The following is a 9,850-nucleotide window of genomic DNA, read 5'->3' on the forward strand; positions in this document are numbered from 1 at the left end:
AATTTCACATATGTTGAAGATTAACAGCTTTTCCATTACACAGCAAATAACTAGCGGGATATATTTAGATATAGCAGAGCTTCAGGACTTCATAGTTTCCTAGCTCCTCTTGCCACACGCTTGCGAGGAATTTGTCAGTCTATCGCGACCGAAAAGTAAAACAAAATAATTGCTACTTTGAGTTTCGTTTGAATTGTAAGCAACGCTCGATGTTTCATCAAGTCCCAATAACTTTACGTCCGTAGATACTGCTCAGTTTTATTCGTGTAAAAATCCAGTAAATTCTCTGTTGTCGATGAATGAGAGCGCCCGCCGATGCGTGTTTTGTACAGTCAGTAAACATGACAAATTGTACTTCCGCCGCACTTTCATGTGAAAGCGTACATCGAACTCAAACAATAGCTCTATAGTTTTTAAATATGTTTAAGATTGATAAATGTTTGAGAACATATTAAAAGCTAAGCTGAAAATATGTGAATAAAGCAGAAACAATCAGCAAAGTTACGATGACGCTTTCTTTAATCAACTTCGAATAACGATTTCGATTTTGTTGATCGAGTTATCAAAACTCCTTGTCTATTTTCATTTTCGCAGTGTAAAACTTCACTATGCTTATGTTGAAGAAACACACATGATGTTAGAAGCCTTTTTTGCATTCGTGAAATTTGTTGCAGCATCTCAGCACAAAAGATAACGAAAGAAATCTTTGTCAAGATTTGTTGACAATTGAAAACACCGACTCGGACTTGAAAGTGCACAAGCTGCATGCACTATGCAAATGAGCTTATTGTACGCGTCAGACTTTCCTTTCAAAAACTTTTGCAAACTCACCAAACAAGCAGAGACAATAAGAAACCATCAAAACAGGTTTTGGTTATGATTAAACATTGTCTGAGAAACTCACAAATTAACTCGTCACCAGAGTAGAGAGTTTTCTTGCTATATTCTTAAGCATACGCGTAAGCTTACAACTAGCGTGAGCAGATCTTATTATTCATTTCCAGCGCGAGATTGAAGTCTTGTTTTCGACCCTGAAAACCCACCTTTTCCGTTAGCTCAGAGCATAAAACTACATATAAGCGCCCTGGTTCGTATTCCCTGCCTTATTCCCTGCCATCGCTGTGAAAAATACGCAAGAGAATCTCTCAACTCTCACCATTTGATCACGCAACGTGACAACATCCACGCGAGAGCCCCTGACATGTGCGTGAATGCGCGCGGATATATGACGTCAGGATGACGCAATTTGTTCTAAAAATAGAAAAATTGTCCCATATCATAGGTGCGCGCGAATCCCGAGACTTACGGTCTCCGTCCCCGATTATGACTCCTGCTTAGACCAAATTTACCTGGGAGACAAAATTTACGACTTAGACCAAATTTACCTCTTAAACGAAATTTACGACCTAGAGGAAATTTAAGACTTAGACGAAATTTACCTGTAAGACGAAATTTACGACGTAGACGAAATTTAGCACTTAGACAAAATTTACCTCTTAGAAGAAATTTACGACCTTGAGGAAATTTACCACTTAGACGAAATTTACGACTTAGGCCAAATTTACCTGTGAGACGAAACTTACGACGTAGACGAAATTTAGGACTTAGAAATTTAGGACTTAGATGAAATTTACCTCTGAGACAAAATTTAGCTCTTAGACGAAATTTACGACTTAGACGAAATTTACAACTTAGACAAAATTTACCTCTGAGACGAAATTTACCTCTTAGACGAAATTTACGACCTGAACGAAATTTACCACTTAGACGAAATTTACCTTGTAGACGAAATTTTCGACTTAGAGGAAATTTACGTGTTAGACGAAATTGATGACGGAGACGAAATTTAGCTCTTAGACGAAATTTAGCTCTTAGACAAAATTTATCAGTTAAACAAAATACACGACCCAGGCGAAATTTATGTCTTGGTCGAAATTTACGACGTTAACAAAATTTACGACTTAAACGAAATTTACCTCTTAGACAAAGTTTACGACGCAGACGAAATCTACGACTCAGACGAAATTAGTTCTTAGACGAAATTTACGACATAGACGAAATTTTATCACTTAGACGTAATTTACCTCTTAGACGTAATTTACCTCTTAGACGTAATTTACCTCTTAGACGTAATTTACCTCTTAGACGTAATTTACCTCTTAGACAAAATTTATCTCTTAGAAAAAATTTATGACTTAGAGGAAATTTACCTCTTACACGAAATTTACGACTTAGACGAAATTAACCTCTTAGACGAAATTTACGACCTAGACAAAATTTACGACTTAGATGAAATTTACCTCTTAGAGGAAATTTAGGACTTAGACGAAATTTACCTCTTGGACGAAATCTACGACCTAGACGAAATTTACCTCTGAAACGAAATTTACGACTTAGACGAAATTTACCTCTTGGACGGAATTTGCGACCTGGATTGAATTTTCAACTTGGACGAAATTTAATTCTAAGACGAAATTTAAGACCGAGATGAAATTTACCTCTTAGACCAAATTTACCTATTAGACGAAATTAACGACTTAGACGAAATTTACGTTCTAGACGCAATTTACCACTAAGAAGAAATTTACGACTTGGACGAAATTTACCTCTGTGACGAAATTTACGTCATAGACGAAATTTAAGTCTTAGCAGGAGCCATAATCGGGGACGGAGACCGTAAGTCTCGGGATTCGCGCGCACCTATGATATGGGACAATTTTTCTATTTTTAGAACAAATTGCGCCATCCTGACGTCATATATCCGCGCGGATTCACGCACATGTCAGGGGCTCTCGCGTGGATGTTGTCGCGTTGCGTGATCAAATAGTGAGAGTTGAGAGATTCTCTTGCGTATTTTTCACAGCGATGGCAGGGAATAAGGTAGGGAATACGAACCAGGGCGCTTATATGTAGTTTTATGCTCTGAGCTAACGGAAAAGGTGGGTTTTTCAGGGTCGAAAACAAGACTTCAATCTCGCGCTGGGAATGAATAATAAGATCTGCTCACGCTAGTTGTAAGCTTACGCGTATGCTTTTGCGTTTGTTCTGACTTATACGAATATAGCAAGAAAACTCTCTACTCTGGTATCGAGTTAATTTGTGAGTTTCTCAGACAATGGTTAATCATAACCAAAACCTGTTTTGATGGTTTCTTATTGTTTCTGCTTGTTTGGTGAGTTTGCAAAAGTTTTTGAAAGGAAAGTCTGACGCGTACAATTAGCTAATTTGCATCGTGCAGCTCGTGCACTTTCAAGTCCGAGTCGGTGTTTTCAATTGTCAACAAATCTTGACAAAGATTTCTTTCGTTATCTTTTGTGCTGAGATGCTGCAACAAATTTCACGAACGCAAAAAAGGCTACTAACATCATTTGTGTTTCTTCAACATAAGTATAGTGAAGTTTTACACTGCGAAAATGAAAATAGACAAGGAGTTTTGATAACTCGATCAACAAAATCGAAATCGTTATTCGAAGTTGATTAAAGAAAGCGTCATCGTAATTTTGCTGATTATTTCTGCTGTATTCACATATTTTCAGCTAAGCTTTTAATATGTTCTCAAATATTTATCAATCTTAAACATATTTAAAAACTATAGAGCTATTGTTTGAGTTCGATGTACGCTTTCACACGAAAGTGCGGCGGAAGTACAATTTGTCATGTTTACTGACTGTACAAGACACGCAACGGCGGGCGCTCTCATTCATCGACAACAGAGAATTTACTGGATTTTTACACGAATAAAACTGAGCAGTATCTACGGACGTAAAGTTATTAAGCCTTGATGAAACATCAAGCGTTGCTTACTATTCAAGCGAAACTCAAACTAGCAATTATTTTGTTTTACTTTTCGGTCGCGATAGACTGACAAATTCCTCGCAAGCGTGGGGCAAGAGGAGCTAGGAAACTATAAAGTCCTGAAGCTCTGCTATATCTAAATATATCCCGCTAGTTTTTTGCTGTGTAATGGAAAAGCTGTTAATCTTCAACATATGTGAAATTTAAAGTGGAGTAATGTAAAGCTCATGTAAAAGAAGCATCCGTCGGAACACAACTTGGTCAGCGATATATATAAGCTTACAGCGGAACATACCTAAATTCGACAGTGTCTTACTTCACTCAGACTGGAGCAGCCCACGACGAAAATACTTAAGCAAAATTCCAACAGACGTAAACGCGTTGAGTTGTGGGGCAAAAACATCATGTGAAACATTTCGGGAATTTCGGACGCCATTTCCCCCGCGCGACATCCGCAAAAATCCTCGCAGCATGTACGCGCGTGTGCCGCAGGCGATGGCGCAATTTGTTCTAAAAATAGAATTATTGTCCCATATCATGGGGACAACCTCAATACTAGAAATGGCGCGCGCTTACGGTCTCCGTCCCCGATTATGGCTCCTGGTCTTAGACCAATTTTATGACGTAGACCAAATTTTCGACTGAGACGAAATTTACCTCAAACGAAATTCAAGAGTTAGATGAAATTTACGACCTAGACGAAATTTACCAGTTAGACGAAATTTAGGACGTAGACGAAATTTTCTTGTGAGACGAAATTTACGACGGAGACGAAATTTATGACTTAGACGAAATGTGCCTTTTAAACGAAATTTCCGGCGTAGACGAAATTTAGGACTTAGGAATTTAGGATTTAGATGAAATTTAGAACTTCGACGAAATTTACCTCTTAGACGAAGTTTACTTCTCAGACAAAATTTACGAACTAAACAAAATTTACCTCTTAGACGAAATTTACGATTTAGATAATAGTTACCTGTTAGACCAAACTGACGAGCTGGACGAAATTTACGAATTAGACGAAATTTAACTCTTCGGCGAAATTTACGAAATTTATTATTATAAGACGAAATTTACGAGTTAGACGAAGTTTACCCTTTAGACGAAATATTCGACGTAGACGAAATTTACGACTCAGACGAAATTTACCTCTTAGACGATGATTTACGATGTAGACGAACTGTTTAGCACTTAGAAATTTAGGACTTAGACGAAATTTAAGACTTAGATGAAATTTACCTCTGAGACGAAATTTAGCTCTTAGACGAAATTTACGACTTAGACGAAATTTACTGCTTAGACGAAATTTACCTGGTAGACGAAATTTACAACTTAGACGAAATTTACCTGTGAGACGAAATTACGACGGAGGCGAAATTTACGACTTAGACGTAATTTGCCTCTTAGACGAAATTTACGACGTAGACGAAATTTAGCATTGAGACGAACTTTAGGACTTAAACGAAATTTACCCCTGATACGAAATTTGCCTGTTAGACGAAATTTACGACCTGGACGAAATTTACCACTTAGACGAGATATACCTCGTAGACGAAATTTACGACTTAGAGGAAATTTACTGTGAGAAGAAATTAACGACGGAGACGAAATTTACGACTTAGACGAAATTTACCTCTTAAACGAAATTTACTACTTAGACGTAATTTACCGCCTAAACGAAATTTACCTCTCAGACAAAATGTACGACTTAGGCGAAATTTATGACTTAGACAAAATGCTCGACCTAGACGGGATTTATTTCTTAGACGAAATTTACGACGTTGACAAAATTTACGACTTCAATGAAATTTACCTCTTAGACAAAATAAGGACGTAGACGAAATCTACCACTTAGACGAAATTTAGCTCTTAGAAAAAATTTACCTCTTAGACGAAATTTAGGACGTAGACGAAATTTAGGACGTAGACGAAATTTAGCACTTAGACGCAATTTACCTCTTAGACAACATTTACCTCTTAGACAAAATTTACGACTTCAATGAAATTTACCTCTTAGACAAAATAAGGACGTAGACGAAATCTACCACTTAGACGAAATTTAGCTCTTAGAAAAAATTTACCTCTTAGACGAAATTTAGGACGTAGACGAAATTTAGCACTTAGACGTAATTTACCTCTTAGACAACATTTACCTCTTAGACAAAATTTACGACTTAGACGAAATTTACCTCTTAAACGAAATTTACGACTTAGACGAAATTAACCTCTTAGACGAAATTTACGACGTAAACGAAATTTACATCTTAGACGAAATTTACGACTTAGACGAAATTTACGACTTGGAGGAAATTTACCTCTTAGACGAAATTTACGTCTCAGACGAAGTTTACCTGTTAGACGAAATTTACGACCTAGACGAAATCTACCTCTGAGAGGAAATTTACGACTTAGACGAAATTTACCTCTGAGACGAAATTGCAACCTAGCGCTAGACGGAATTTTCAACTTGGACAAACTTTACCCCTGAGACGAAATTTACGACATAGACGAAATTTACCTCTTAGACCAAATTTACTTCTTAGACGAAATTTACGACTTAGAGGAAATTTACCTCTTAGACGAAATTTACGACTTAAACGAAATTTGTGTCTTAAACAAAATTTAACTCTTGGACGAAAATTACCTCTTGGACGAAATTGATTTGGCGGTCAGTTAACTCCACATGAACGCACACATCTCTCCTAAAAAGTCATTTAGTATTCATTTACTCATTTATTTATTTACTACTCATTTACTCATTATAGTAATTTATTTTGTATGTAATAGTACAAATCTTAAAACAATAACGCATGCATTTATAATTTATTTTTTTCTCCACACTCCCTGTGACGCAATAAACAAATAAATCGAAAAGCATTCAGTGGATAAAGTCAAGAAATTGTGATCTTATAGGAAATAGATAGAGGAGACACTTCTCCAAGTTTTAGTTTTGTGCGTTTTCCCATACTGCGGGTATTTGTCGAAATGTTTCGCAGAAATTTACAGAGCCCAGTATGGAAACGCCATGTTGATGCACCTCTGTGGTGCACCAATATGGCAGCCGGAAAATACTGTAAACATCTGGAACTTACTTTGGCTATCTAGGCGACTGATTATCTGTACTGAACAAACAAACATTTACATAAGCACTTTCCCTAATGATCTAACTTCTAAAAAAGCTAAAAATCATGATATAGGTATTTATTTTTCGACAAATGCGATTGTAGCTTTGTGTCATGTATCGCCATAAGAGTGAAATTCAAAATACGCTGGTTTTCAAGCGAAGCACACTTTTGAGCTGTAACATTGTAAACAGATTAAATTTACCCCCTCTTATGCCTGATGGGGATAGAAACTTTAGTGGCTCTTTTGTCTTCGATTTTAGAAAATGATGACGTCAAATGAAAACGATCTATACTACTAATATTAATAACTAACTAACTTTGATTTAAAACTATCTACGGACGTTTTATTCACAATATCCTCAGAAAGTGAGTTCCAGAAGAAAGAAAACTTAAAAATGTCTTTCTTTGCTCTAGGAACTACAAACGTTAAGGCGTGGCTCCCACGGGTTCTTTCATTATTTGAAATTATTTGAAATTATTTGATTGTGGGAGAGTTTATACATAAAAGATAGTCTGGCGGTTTTCCTTCTAGTGGCTAGGGTTCCTGAAGCATTTCTGTCACGCTTGCATAAGGGTTGCACTTGCTCTCGCAGAATCGTGCTGCCTTTCTCTGAACTCTCTTCAGCTTTTGAATATTTTTCTCGTTATGGGGATCCCATGCGGCGCTTCCATATTCAAGGGTTGGTCGAACTAAGGTTTGTCTTGCCGATCTGGGACAGTTATGTAAGTTCCGCCGCACAACGCCATGTACTTTAGATGCTTTCCTTGAGACTGTCGATACGTGTTGATTCCATTTCGGTTTACTAGTTAACGTTATTCCCAGATAGGTAATGTTCTCAACTTACTCCATTTCATCTCCGCAAAATGTATATTTAATGACAGGTGGAGATCTCTTATCTGGAATGCACAATACCTTGCATTTTGATGGATTGAATTGCATTTGCCACTGATTTTGCCATTGTTCGAGTTTCTGAAGGTCTTCTAGTAGGAGATCACAATCTTTATCGTTTGCAATGATACCATAGAGTAAAGCATCATCTGCGACAAGTTTAAAGAAGCACTGTAGATTATCAGGAAGATCGTTAATATATAGCAAGAACAATAGCGGGTCAAGCACAGTTCCTTGGAGAACTCCAGATGTCACAGGGGAAGATCTTAAAGATTGACCTTCGCAAACGACGGATTGAGAACTTTGGGTGAGGAAGGATTCAAACCAGCAAGGTTAACTTGCTATGAATTCCATAATATCGTAATTTTGCTAAGAGTCGCCGATGGGGAACCTTGTTGAAGGCTTTCGCGAAATCCAATACCACAGTATGCACAGATTTGCCATTATCGAGTGAGTTTGTCAAGTCATGTTAAAATGAGCTGAGATTCGGTTGATCTTCTTTGGCCCTGGAATCCGTGTTGGTAGTCAGTAAGAATGTCATAAAGTTACAGGTGTTTCATCACATGGCTATGGATTATGTGTCCGAGTATCTTGGATGCGATACAAGTTAAGGAAATCGGTCTGTAGTTCGCAGGATCTGACTTTTTACCTTTCTTAAAGACTGCATATACATTGGCGTATCTCCATTTCAGTGGGACAGTTCCAGTGTTTATAGAGTCTTGGTAGATGCGGGTGAGATCTCTTGTGCGTACTCTTTAAGAAACCACGAAGGACTATTGTCCGGGCCGCATGCCTTGTTGTTATTCAGCGAGGTTAGCTGTTTGGTGATACCAGAGATGGTGATTTTTAGTAAGAGAACTTATACCTGGCCTTGGCTCGTTTCCTACACTCGGAGGATCTGAGTCAGTTACATTCGTAAAAACAGAAGAGAATTGTTCGGCAAAAAATTTTCGCTTTAGACTCTCCGTCGCTAAATATTGTACCTTCGACCTCGAGGTCAGCTTCTTGCCTCAGTTGTTTCACATAGGTCCAGAAACGCTTTGGATTTTCTTCAATAGCTTCACTAAGAAGGTTTAGCAGAGCTACCTGGCGGGCATGGTTTTGCGAAATCGTTCAGTTGTACATTATGTATACCGTAATATATTTTTTTACGATAACTGCAGAAATCCTCGTGCGCCCATTGGATCCACAGCTACTTTGACAATTTTAAGAAAACGACCAATTTTTTAAGTTTACAAGACATGTTTCGACAGAACTTCTGTCATCTTGAGTTGAATGATTACAAAGCAAGTTGAATAATAAGTAAACAAAAATGCTAATTAAGACAAATAGTAACAAAAGAGCGTGAGAAGGTGTAAATTAAAAGGATAATTTTAGATTTACATGCTGTAATTGCTGATTGAGGCAAAGTAGTTCTTTTTGAATATGAATAGCCTCCTTTATCTTGAGTTGAAAGCTGGTAGTGGCGTGATCTAAAATATGAAAGCAGTCTATTGAACACAATGAGCGACAACGTTCAGAATTCTGAAGATGTTTGAAAATGTGAGGGGCCTTATCAACGGCTAAGTGCTAACGTACGCGTGTGGAAAAATGTCGGGTGGTTTCGCCGACATAACAGGCATTACAGCCCGCACATGTAAACTTATAAACCACACGTGAACGAAGCCCGCCGGGGATAGGGTCTTTCACACCAAAAAGGTTACCTATCTTAAAGCAAGAAAAAACTAATTTGACAATGTTATGACGAAATTCGTGATCAATAACAGGACAGACGCATGAAAAACTGACGTTGATTTGTTAAGTTGATTTAGTTTGCGTGCGCTTATGTAGACCATAGTCAAAGAAGGCGTCTTTCTTCCTGTTCCCTTTCTATCTCAATCTAGCTGACGCCACGAAGCAGTGACTAGTCGCATCCTCAGGGACCCAGAGGGAGTTAGTCGGCAAGAGAAAAAACACTCGGGATAAAATTGGCGAGACCACAGCCTGTTCTAGAAAGGTGGAAGAAGAAGCTTGTTTCGTAGCTCTTGAAAACTTTGGTTCG

Source organism: Orbicella faveolata, unplaced genomic scaffold, assembly GCF_042242905.1.
Source record: "Orbicella faveolata isolate gen_17 unplaced genomic scaffold, um_ofav_v1 contig_25, whole genome shotgun sequence".
Classification (NCBI taxonomy): domain Eukaryota; kingdom Metazoa; phylum Cnidaria; class Anthozoa; order Scleractinia; family Merulinidae; genus Orbicella; species Orbicella faveolata.